Source organism: Ursus arctos, unplaced genomic scaffold (genome assembly GCF_023065955.2).
Source record: "Ursus arctos isolate Adak ecotype North America unplaced genomic scaffold, UrsArc2.0 scaffold_14, whole genome shotgun sequence".
NCBI lineage: Eukaryota > Metazoa > Chordata > Mammalia > Carnivora > Ursidae > Ursus > Ursus arctos.
The window spans coordinates 47468175-47480824 of NW_026622808.1; the positions used below are offsets into that span (position 1 = coordinate 47468175).

A 12650-nucleotide genomic window follows, 5' to 3' on the forward strand; every position below is an offset into this window, starting at 1 on the left:
CTAAGAGCCCAGTTTCCAAATACAGTCACATTGGGGGTTAGAGTTCCAATATATGAATTTCGGGGAGGCACAATTCAGTCCATAATGGATGCAATTGTGGTTAAAAAGAGAAATCTGAAATTTTAGTTATGTTGTACAGAGTACATATATGTAGTTATGTCATCAGTAATAATAATAAATATTCTTTAATATTTGCCGTTCATAAAACTTGCTCATTTATATTATTTCTCTGATCCCTCCAATGCCACCTCATCATTGAGGCCTTCTAGAATAGCACCTCCATGTATCATGCGCTCTTGGTTTGTGTGATAGGGCCCTTGCTCTCTAACTCATTACCTGGCTTTCTTTTTCCTTTGCACAGGTAGCATCATCCACTATATTTATTTGTTTAGTTAGTTATTGCCTGTCTCTTCTGCTAGAAAAGCGTTTCGAAACAGGCTGCATGCTTTTGCACTACTGTATCCCAGCCCCTAGAACACTACCTGGCGCATAGTAGGTGATCAGTAAATTGTGACATGAAAGAATAAGTTGTCATGTCACCATCTCAACAAACCATGTGGTTAAGTACGTAGTGGAGGTGCTGTTAATAGAGGAGGGACCGGACGGTCACATGGGCGTAGGGGTTCTGACTTCCTGTCCCATATACTCTTTCCGTCATCAGACGTGACGGTCTTCATGACTCACACTCTTGTCTTAGATGATTAGGTGAGTATGTTTTCCTTTGGGAGAAAAATATCATTGATACATAATTCACAAACCTTATAATTCACCCATTTAAAGTGTACCATTCAGTGTGTGTTAGTGTGCCCACAGAGTTGGGCAACTGTCACCATAATCAATTTTAGAACATTTTTCACCTTTTCAGGTGGCACACCTCAATTCCCCCATCAGCCGGCTCCAGGCAACCACTAATCTATCTGAAGTCTTCACAGATTTACACAAGTCTATGTGTGTATACACACACACACACACGCACAGTAACTGGACAATCCGTTACATATGTTATCTATATCTATATCTATATCTATATCTATATCTATATCTATATCTGGGCTTTTCCCTTCCTCTGACCTCATCTCCGTCCACTCTCTGCTCTGGCCACATTGCCCCTCTGCGGTACCTCCTGCTTGTCCCCTTCGTCCTTCTTCCTGTGATACTCTCCCCTCCTGGTCTTGTCCAGGCTGACAAGGAGTTGTCATCGTATCTCAGCATCCTGGGCAGTGGGTTTGCCATCTTCTGGAAACGGAAAACTGCGAAGCCACCCTGCCCAAGTTTAAACCCAAGCTCTGGGGAGCGCCTGGGTGGCTCAGTCGGTGAAGCATCTGCCTTCGTCTCAGGTCATGATCCCAGCGTCCTGGGGTCAAGCCCTGCACTGGGCTGCCTGTTCCTCGGGGAGCCTGCTTCTCCCTCTCCCTCTGCCTGCTGCTCCCCCTGCTTGTGCTCTCCTTCACCCTCTCTCTCTGTCAAATAAATAAAATTAAAAAATAATAATAATAAATCCAAGCTCTGTTACCTGGCAGCTGTGTGACTTTGGGAGAGTTTCCGTCTCTGTTTCCATTTCTTCTTCTGTACAAGGGGACAGTAACGGTGTCCTTGGAGGATTAAATGAGCTATTACGTGTAAAATGCTTAGTGTAGTGTCTGGTATGAAGTAAGCACCATGTTCATACCACCACCACCACCACCATCCTTGTTATTGTTAAATATTTGGCAACAGGTATCGGGGGACTAGCAAAAAATGTGTATCACAATTGATCCAACAGTTCACTTTAAGAAATGTATTCTAAGTAAACAACCGGACAAGGACATAAAGATGTGTGTACAACATGGGATTAAAAATATTTTTTAAGAAAAGGAGTGACTATTTTGAAATAGACTGCATGTTGGTTAAATAGCAATGGAATAATATACGGCCTCATTAAGAACTGCCTACACTGGGGCACCTGGCTGGCTTAGTTGGTAGAACATGCAGCTCCCAGTGTTGGGGCTGTGAGTTCAAGCCCCATGTTGGGCATGGATCCTACTTAAAAAAAAAAATAAAAAAAGAATTACCTACATCAGGAATTCTTAACCTTGTCTTGTTCTATGGGTCCCTTTGCCAGTCTGGAGAAACCTCATGGATCCCTTCTCAATCATGTTTTTAACTGTATAAAACAGAATACACAGGATTGCAAAGAAAACATTATGTGGCAATAAAGTAATCAGCCATTTAAAAAGTTGTAATATACTAAGAAATGTGATTCTTCTTTTTACAGGCACAAACTGAGATCTCGTAGGTCTGATAGTTATAATTTTGAAGTACTGGGAAACATAAATACATCAAGATATGCAAGACGAGATCAAGACAGATTCACGGGTGCTGCTAACGTGACTGTGATTTGTCGCCTGTGTCAATAACTGGAAGAAACGTCAATGGGGCGCCTGGGTGGCTCAGATGGTTAAGCATCTGCCTTCGGCTCAGGTCGTGATCCCAGGGTCCTGAGATCAAGCCCCACATAGGGCTCCCTGCTCAGCGGGGAGTCTGCTTCTCCCTCTCCTTCTACTGCTCCCCCTGCTTGTGCTCTCTCGCCCTCTGTGTCAAATAAATAAATAAAATCTTAAAAAAAAAAAGAAATGTCAAATGTCAGTGAGAGTCAGTGAAAATAAAGATATAATCTTTTTCTCAACCCAAATTCATAAGCCCTGAAGTTAAAAATCCATGCTCTAGCTCATGGGTTCCCAAACGTTTTCTATAGGGGTTCGGATAATAAATGTTGTAGGCTCATGGGCCGTACTGTCTTGGTCACAACTATAGTTGACCCTTGAACAATGTGAGGAACCCCTCTGACGTCAAAAATCTGCATATAACTTTTTTTTTTTTTTTTAAGATTTTATTTTTTAGGTAATGTCTACACCTAACATGGGGCTCAAACTCACAGCCCCGGGATCAGGATCACATGTTCTACTAACTGAGCCAGCCAGGTGCCCTCTGCATGTAACTTCTGATTCGCCCGAAACTTAACTACTGATAGCCTACCGACTGGAAGTCTTACCGATAACAAACAGTTGCTTAACACCTATCTGGTATGTTATATGTATCATACACTGTGTTGTTAAAATATAGTAAGTGAGAGAAAAGCAAAGGTTATTGAGACAATCGCAAGGAAGAAAAAATACATTTACGGTATTGTACTGTATTTACAAAAAAAAAGATCCGCATATAAGTGGACCGTGTAGTTCAAACTCATGTTGTTCAAGGGTCAACTTTACTCAATTCGGCCACTGTAGGGAGAAGGCAATATGGAAATGAACAGGCGTGGTTGTGTTCCAGTAAAACTTTATTTACTCAAACAGGCAGAGGGCCTGATTGCGCTTGTGAAATACGGTTTGCTGTCCCCAATCTAGAGTCCTATTTTCTAACAGAGAAAAATGTTCCTAAGCTGCTAAATGAAAAAAAAAAAAAATTTTATTTGATAAATAATTATGCAGGGTCCCACTTTGGTGAAAAAAATTTATCTCTATGTATGTCTTTGTCCATATGTATGTATGTATATAAATACACAAGTCTGAAGGGCCAACGAAAATTGTAATGGTGATTATTTCTGGGTGATGGGAATATGAACAGTATTTTTTCTTTATACTTTTCTATAATCTCTCATTTTTTCCCAATCAGTATGCATTTGTTTAATAATGAGAAAAATAAAATTAAAAAAGAATCAATTTGAGCAGGGTGTAAAAACCCAAACTCAGGGTGCCTGTGTGGCTCAGTCGAGTAAGCATCTGCCTTTGGCTCAGGTCATAATCCCAGGGTCATGGGATCGAGTCCCACATCCGGCTACTTGCTCAGCGGGGAGTCTGCTTCTCCCTCTGCCTGCCCCTCCCCCTGCTTGTTCTCTCTCTCTCTCTCTCTCTCTCTCTCTGTCAAATAAATAAATAAAATCCTAAAAAAAAAAACAAACAAAAACCAAAAACAAGCCCAAACTCATATAGAACAGAAATTGCCCCTGGGATCCCTTTAACCACTTTCCCTAAGTCCTCAGAGAGAAGGAACTCACTGGCACCCTTTCACTGTCCCCAAACAACTGCATGTACTGATATTCTGTTTTACGCAGTTCAAAATATTATCCTGACAAGGGATTCATTAGTCTTCTCCAGACTGCCAAAGGGATCCATGGAACAAGAAAAAGTTAGTCTGTCTCCTGTAGGGTCGACACCACAGATCCTGTTGTAACCCTCTTAGGGTTAAACGGCCCAAGCTTCGTGTCTTCCCTGTAGCCCTGATAGGATTAAAATCAAAGTTCACACAGAGGCCCCTACAGGGTTGGCAACTGGAGGTCCTCTCTAATGCTCTTTCCACCCTCCTTCCAGTCTACAGGCCAAGGTTACCAACACTGGGACAGCTCCCAGTCTTCCTTCTGAGGCCTCTTACTTCCGTCTAGTTCTACCAATTCCCCACCGGTGTCAGACCTGAGAGGGGCCCCTTCTCTGCCCCTCTCAAGCCCTCTGCTTCATTCCTGGTTGACAGAATGCCAGTGGTGTCAGAGAGTGACTTTGTCAGGTGTTTTTGGGAAGGCGATCCTTTCCCATCTCCTGGGAGGACTGAGTGCTGGTTAGTACAATTCACCTTTTTTTCACCCGGAGGCATTTTGCCCTGTAAGAGACCTGTGGCAAATTCCAAAGACATTGTTATCATGACAAAGGGGCTGCTCTTGGCATCTAATGGGTAGGGGCCAGATATGTGTCTAAACTTTGCATACTGTGTAAGACAGGCTCCCTGACGAAGACCTATCTTCCCCAAAATGCCAATAGTGCCATGGTGGAGAAAGCTTGGTCTAAATGAATCAGAGTAACTCCATTTCCTTTGCAAGGTGACACAACTGTGGCTCGTGAGCTTAAGAGGAAGCTTGGTGATCCAGCAATTCCACTTCTGGGTATTTATTTGAAGAAAATGAAAACACTAACTCAAAGAGCTATCTGCACACCCATGTTCTCTCAGCATTATTTACAATAGCCAAGGCACGGAGACAGCCTCACTGTCCATTAATGAATGAATGGATAAAGAAAATGTGTTTATACACACACACACACAATATACACAATACACACACACATACACTATATATATAACAATATTGTTATATATATAGTGTATATATAATATTCATAATATTAGAATATATATATATTAGAATATTGGAATATTATTCAGGCATAAAAAAGCATGAAATCTTGCAATTTGGGACAACAGGGATGGACCATGAGGGCATTAAGCTTAGTGAAACAAGTCAGATGGAGAAAGACAAACACCAATGATGTCACTTATATGTGGCATCTAAAAAAACCCCAACCAGTCTCACACATAGATACAGAGAACAGATTGGTAGTTGCCAGAAGCAGGTGGTGGGGAGTGGGGGCAAAATGGGTGAAGGCAGTCAGAAGGTACGAAGTTTCAGTTATGAGAAAAATGAGTAGGGGATAGAATGTACAGAACGGTGACTATAGTATAAAATACTTTATTGCATATTTGAAAGTTGCTAAGAGGGTATATCTTAAGAGTTCCCATCACAAGAAAAAAATTGTTACTATGTATAATGGAGGATGTTCACTAGACTTACTATGGTGACCATTTTCCAATATATACAAACACCGGATCCTCTGTCATGCACCTGGAGCTAATATAATGTGTTATGTCATGGCTATGTCATGGCGTGAGCATGGAGATCTTGCTCGCTGCCACCTCAGATCCCCTGCGGAGGTCCTCAGTTCTCCACTCCAGCACCTAGCCATCCACATCCCTAGACTTTCTTGTGGTTTCCAGTGTCAGTGCTGTGCTATTCATCGTCATGAAGATGAATCAACGTCAACGAACAGCATACAGAATTTCCTTTCGTCCTCTCGAACCTCGTGAGCTAGAGAACTTGAACGGGACCAGACTCAGCAAGGTGAAGACCTTGGCCCAAAGCAACCTAGCCACAGCCAGCTGCGTAAGGAGGCTCCCTTCCCAATACACCTCCGGACCTCTGTCTTGTCCATTCCCACCTTATCCCCTCTGCCAGGTTCAGACTCCTTGGCTTTGCTCCAGCTGAGCCCTGGCTCAGAAGGCCACCACTCCCCCTTTCCTCAGTCAGCGGTCAAGGATCAGAGGAGAACCCATGTCCTTGGGGGACGCGTGTCTGTGAACACTTCATTCCACACAACCCTTTCCCTCTGCTAATGCCTTTAAAACAAACTTCTCTGAACGTTATTATAAGCATCTTAGTATACATATCCTGATTTACTTGTTACCACTTAACATAAAAAAGCAGACATACAATTTTTAAATACTACTCAAAACAGCCCCCTGGGTTAGGATACAGCAGGCTACCGCTTGCTAGATGTGCAATTTTGTGAAATCGCTCTTGGAGCCTCAACTTGCCCACTGCCAAAATGGGCATGATCTTAGCAAGCCCTCGATGGCTTGTAGGGTTCTTGAGTGGATTAACGCAGATGTTGCACGGGAAAATGGTTATTGTAATTTTCTGTGTCAGTTACCGGGAAGCTGAACGTCTGCAGGAGTCAGGCAGCTAATGGGAATGAGGGGAGGCCAGAGTGAGGCAATAGGGCTGGTGGGGACGACTGCCCCTGGGGACCACAGGTCCCATCTGAAGGGACCGTTGTTGCTCAGTTTCAGCCAGTTGCAGCTATGTAGGCACGAGGACCCAGTGCTGCTGGAGTTTAATTTTCAAAGAGAAATAAAAAATAAAGACTTTTTATGACATTTCTTGATTTTTGAAACCCTGACTATGCCAAATGCAACCCAGAGCCTTTCTTATCGAAAGCCAATTTGTGACTCTGCTCTCTATATGTGTATATGGTTTTAAACTGGAACAGACATCTGGATTGGATCCCTGAGTTATTTTCTCTTCATTGTTTTTCTTCATTATGTGCTTTGTGGGTCTATGGTTTTTGTTTTGTTTTGTTTTGTTTACCATCTGTAATATGACTGTAATGTTCTTGTGGGCAGTTCACATCTAATTCGTATCTTCTGTACTGCAGTATAATCCACACCGGATTAATCATCTTGGTAAATGGTACTCACTTGTTAGTCTGTTCATATGGCTCTTTAATTTCTTTTTCTTCTTCTTCTTTTTTTTAAGATTATTTATTTATTTACTTATCAGAGAGAGAGAGAGCACAAGCAGGGAGAGCGGCAGACGGAGGGAGAAGCAGGCTCCCTGCTGAGCAAGAAGCCCAACGAGGGACCCGATCCCAGGACCCTGAGATCATGACCTGAGCTGAAGGCAGACGCTTAACGCACTGAGCATTATGGGTTATGGGGACAGGCGTCCCGAGATGGCTCTTAAATCTCAGCATGAGTCGGCACTGCCTGAGCTGCTTGTTAAAAATGCTGATTTGCCTTAGCATTTCTCCCCAAGGTACCACCTCCCCAGCAGAAATGTATACATATATCCATCAAAAAACACGTACTAGAATGTTCATAGCAGCTCGGTTCATAATAGCTGCACACGGAAGTCTCTCTAATTGTCCATTGTATCAGAATAACTAAAAACATGCATTCCCAATAAAAATCTGCAGAGCAATGAAAATGAATGAACTGAAACCACATGCGAAAGTGTGGCTGGCTCTCACAAATACAATGCTGAGCAAAGGAAGCCGGACACCTAAGAGTCTATGTTTCCGTTCACGTAACTACAGAAATTGGTTGAAGCTCATCTCTGGGTTGTAAGTCACGAAAAAGCAGGACAACTGCTGCAGAGAGGCAGTGACAAAAGGGGCTACCCGCACCTCTGGGGTGTTGGCCATATTCCTGGCTGCATGAGTGCATGAACATTCACCGAGCTGGACGTCATTCCTATTTTTCTGTCCTTTACCATCTCGATGAAACGCTAACATGTTAATTCCAGAGCTGCCCCACGGCCTGACGGAATCGCTGTCTTGCATGGGATGCGGGTGGGTTGGGAGTCCCCAGGCATTACCGGTGCAGGTCATGACATGACTTCCCCTTCGAGAATGGCACTGCACTTGCAAGGGCACACATTTATTCCTCCAAGGGGCTTCTATAGGCACTTTTGGCTAAACCATTCAGCGTCTGTCTTTCCTAGCTTCTTTTGTTGTGTATTTCCACATTTTACTAGATGCAAAGAGTGACATAAAATTAAGAGGCATTATGGGTACATTCAGAGGCACTTGAGGGCATAGAGAGAGACAGCTCTGATAATGTGCCAGCTTATAAAATATGGCTAAATAAAATTAAAAGTTTATAGGGTGACTAAGACGCCATATCCCCGGGGAAAAAGTCAAGTGTTCACTGCTGCTGAAATCCAGCTGAGTCCTGGCTTCCCTGGGGAAGGAGATCTGGGTAAAGGCCAAGAGGCTCTGGGGCTTTTCCTGGAAGGAATAAGGGGAGGCTCTATGACCGAGGTGAGGACAGGGAAGGACCGGCATTGTAGATGTTTTGGGAGCTGCTCTCAAGCTTTTTGTCAGTGTGGGAAAGCTGAAGCTGAAAGATTTATTCAGGTCACATTTATTTACAATTTGTGCTCTTGCATTTAAGAATCCAGAAATAAATCGAATGTCAAAGGGGAACCAAAAATGAACCCTTTAATAAGCTACAGCAAGGCCACTAGTGCATATAGGAGCTTCATCTTTGAATCCCCAGCACCTGGCACCATGCCTGGCACATAAGAATACTCACTAACTTTGTTCATTCATTCATTCATTCATTCATTCATTCATCACCTATTTATTGAGTACTTACTTTAGGTTAGGTACCATTCTTAAGTAGTTGAGACAACTTGAAGTCCCTCACCTCAAGGAGTTGGTAGCTTAAATGGAGGGAGATGAACCAATTCATCAGATATATGGTATGTTCTACAGTGGTAAGGTCTTTGGGAAAAAATAAATCAGAGAAAAAGAATAGCAGGTTGGAGGGTTGAGAAATGATGCAGTTTTACCTGGGGTGGTTGTGGAAGGCCTTACTAAAAGTTTGAGCAAAGACTCAAAGACGACGAGAGAGTAAGCCATGTGGATATGTGGGGGAAAAGCCTTTCCAGGCAGAGGAACAGCAAGTGCAAAGGCCCTGAGGCAGGAGTCTGCCTTGTGTGTTTGAGGATGTCAAGGAGGCTGGAGTGGTTGGTAAAGAGTGAGGGGGTGGGTAGTAAAAAGTGAGATCTAACAGGTGATGGGGCTGCTGGGTCATTCACTGTGAGGACTTTGACTTTAATCTGAGTGAGACAAAAGCCATTGGAAGGTTTTAGGTAGAGAAATCACATGATCAGACTAAATACTGATTGAATGATTAAATATGGCACTGTACGTACTACAAACGACTTTAACATACATTATTATATTTGATCTTCATAATGATGTTAAGAGGTAAGAGGAACAGGAATTATTAGTCATATTTTCAAAGGATTACATTATAGAAATTAATAGCATAGTCTCTGGAGATAAACACATCTGGGTTTGCATCCTGACTCGGCAACGTAAGAGCCAGGACTTTGTGCAAGAGTCAGCCTAGGCTTTCCCAGCTCTGCAATGGAGAAAATAACACTGTTGGGAGAGAGGATTGGATAAAATTACGAATAGATGTGCCTAGGTCAGTGTCCAGCACACGCTTTGCTCAATAAATGACATTCGTTGCTACCTTTTCCAGCCAGAAGGGGCGGTAGGCATCATCCAACTTTGAGGATCTATGGGCTAGTCTCCAGAAAGCTGCATCAGCATCTGCTGGGGTAAATCTACAGATTCCTGGGCCAAGGCCAGAACCACCGAGTCCCTAATTCTGTTGCTTTGGGGTCCCATTTCCATGACCAACAGCTTAAAGTGAATGTAGCAATGGGGCAGAATAGCATGGAGGTTCAGGCAGCTCCAGTGCAATAACTGGGGAAATTAGAGAACCTCTCCGAGCCTCACTTTTCTCATGCGTAGAGTGAAAAATAGTGTCAATTACTGGAAGTAGTGGCCATGATGCCTGCAAAGCCCAGTAAGCTCTACCTGGAATGTATCGAACACTCCATCAGTGTTAGCTACTAAGAAAGAGTCTCAAAATTACATTGTCCTTAAAATTAACTCACCATAAAAAAAATCCATTTGCATTACTTTTGATAATTTTCCCCTTTAACAATCAACATTTAATTTAAAAGAAACTTCCTACCAAAAAGATTATCGTGGTTGCTTCAGCAGCACATATACCAAAATTGGAAAGATACAGAGAAGATTGGCACAGCCCCTGTGCAAGAAGATTATCTATGTGTACCACCCACAGAACCCTGTGGGTTCCCCAGGGCTACAAGTACACCTTACTTGGAGAATCACCGGAGGGAGGACCCAAGGATGTAAAGGAGTAATTTAAGGATCATGTCCCTTGCTGACACTTTGGTCTCAAGGCTGGGGCGAGTATGTAACCTAGGGCCTCGGGCACAGAGGGGGCAGATGAAAAAGGGGTCAGGAAGGCTGAAAATAGACACATTGGTGCCAGGGTCTGGAACATTTACACAAGACAGCCTCATCGTGTGCCGGACGACTTTTGCCTAGGGAGACCTGGCAGCCAATTAAAGCGGTTGTCAAGCTGTAGGGCTTGGAGTCTACAAAAAAGAACAGACCTGCAGGGTTGAAGATTTATGCTCCAGGACTGTAGGAGCGCCACTTGGAGTACACAATTCATGCAGATTCTTGGCGGACTCCTCCCGGGTCCTATTGCTTTTTCTTTGCCTTCTTGGGTTAAAGTATTACTCAAGTATTTATGAACAGGGAGCATCAAATGTGGCTGGGGTCCAGCATAGTTCAGTGCAACCAACTTGCGCCAAGCCTTCAAATACGCTACGATACTGATTTTGTTATTAAATAATTGAGCAGGGATTGGAGAGACCCAAACAGAATTATATCAGTAGCAAGCATTTATCAAGCACCTACGAGCCATGGTACAGACTTTTACTGTTAGCTTATGCACAGCAACTCTATAAAAGGGGGTCTCATCAGGCCCGTCTTAAGGACAATGAAACACACAGCGAGGTAAAGTCACTTGCCCGAGGTCACATGGCAACTTAGCTGCAGAGCTCAAGGCAAATCCCAGCATGCCTCATGCCCAAGTCCCACGATGCAGATGTTTAGACAACAGGTAGGATTGTAAAGACAGAGAAGAAGACAGCAAGGCTCTGAGGAAGGCTACTCTATCCACGAGTATGTGGAAGCAGAACTGAATGGCATCTGTCTTGGTATTGGTTTAATTGAATTAAAAATGAATGTGAACAGAACTGTGTACAATGCTAGACCAACCACCCGGGTCCACACCTAAAAGAGTAAGGGAGTCATTCATCCTGGTAGACAAGGAGACATGTTTCCTGGAATTAACTCTTCCGCCAACAAGGGACACAGCTGCCGTGGGTCCTCTAGCACCATGTTCCAGTTGTCCTGGGAAGAGATTGCATGGGCCACCTGGCTGTGCCCTTACCCAGTGGTGGAATTTGGAAAGACTGGATAGAGTATTGCTAATCCGTTTCCCTAACAGTAGCCCCCACAATAGGCCCCCTTGGCTGTCAATTTCAACTTTGAAGGATGGTCACGTGATCAGGTAAGCTACAGATGGGAAAATGGTTTAGCGGACCCTTGGTATTCTCAGATGTAATATTTAATCATAATAATGATACGAATATAGTGCTTAATATGTGCCAGACATTTTACTAAGCATTTTTTCCAAGCGATAACTCATTTAACCTCTGAGGACTATCATCTCCATATTACAGACAAAGAAGCAGAGAAATAAATTTACCCATGATCAGACACTTGCCAGGTGGCAAAGCTTGAATTTGGAGTACGACAGGATGGCTTCACAATTTTCAGTGTCCAGGAGTCACTCTGAAGATACACATATAAAGTCATGTGTTATCCTTCAGAGGCATGCAATGAAATTCACTTGCTAGGAGGGGCTTTGTGCAAGAAGCAAGACACTTAGTGACTGAGCCCAACTCACTGAGCAATATCCGAATCTTAGAAAAGTTGTGCTGTTTTCTAGTTAACCTAATGTGGACCTTTCAGGGAAAAATTATATGCCATCGTAGATGTAATAACCAGGATGCTTTTGATTACAAGGAACAAAAATACCAACTAATAGTTTTAAAAGTAAAGGCAATCAATTTTCTCGTACAACGAGAAGTCTGGAGACAGTGGTTCAAAGATCCTCAGCATGATTTCTCCCCTCATGCACCCAAGAGTTGCAGCTGTTCCAAGCATCACATCTTCACACCCCAGCACTCCAACAAGAAAAGGAAATGGGGGGAAAAATTTCCTCCTCTTCTGCAGGAAAATTATTTCCTAGAAGTTCCTCCACTTCCTTCCTGTCACATTTCAGTCAGAACTGTGTCATGTATCAATTCCTAGACCAGTGCTTCTGAAGCTCAGCCTTACTGACATTCGGGGCCAGATAATTCTCTTCTGTGAGGGGCTATCCTGGGCACCGAAGGGTGCTTATCAACATCCTTGACCTCTGCTCACTAAATGTCAATAACATATTTCCAGGTATGACCACACGAAAATGTCTACAGAAACTGTCAATGTCCTATGGGTGTCTGTGGGTGTGTAGGTAAAATTGATGGGGTTGCCCATTGCCCTGGACGAATGACTGGCAAGGAGAAATGAGCTAGTCCTGGCTGGCTTAGACCAATCATGCGTTGT

General features: G+C 43.4%; 1 pseudogene; it reads left to right on the forward strand.

Annotated features, from left to right (window-relative positions):
- Positions 1-10151: 10151 nt before the first annotated feature.
- LOC113257322 (U6 spliceosomal RNA) lies at positions 10152-10218 on the forward strand (annotated as a pseudogene).
- The last annotated feature ends 2432 nt before the right edge of the window (positions 10219-12650 follow it).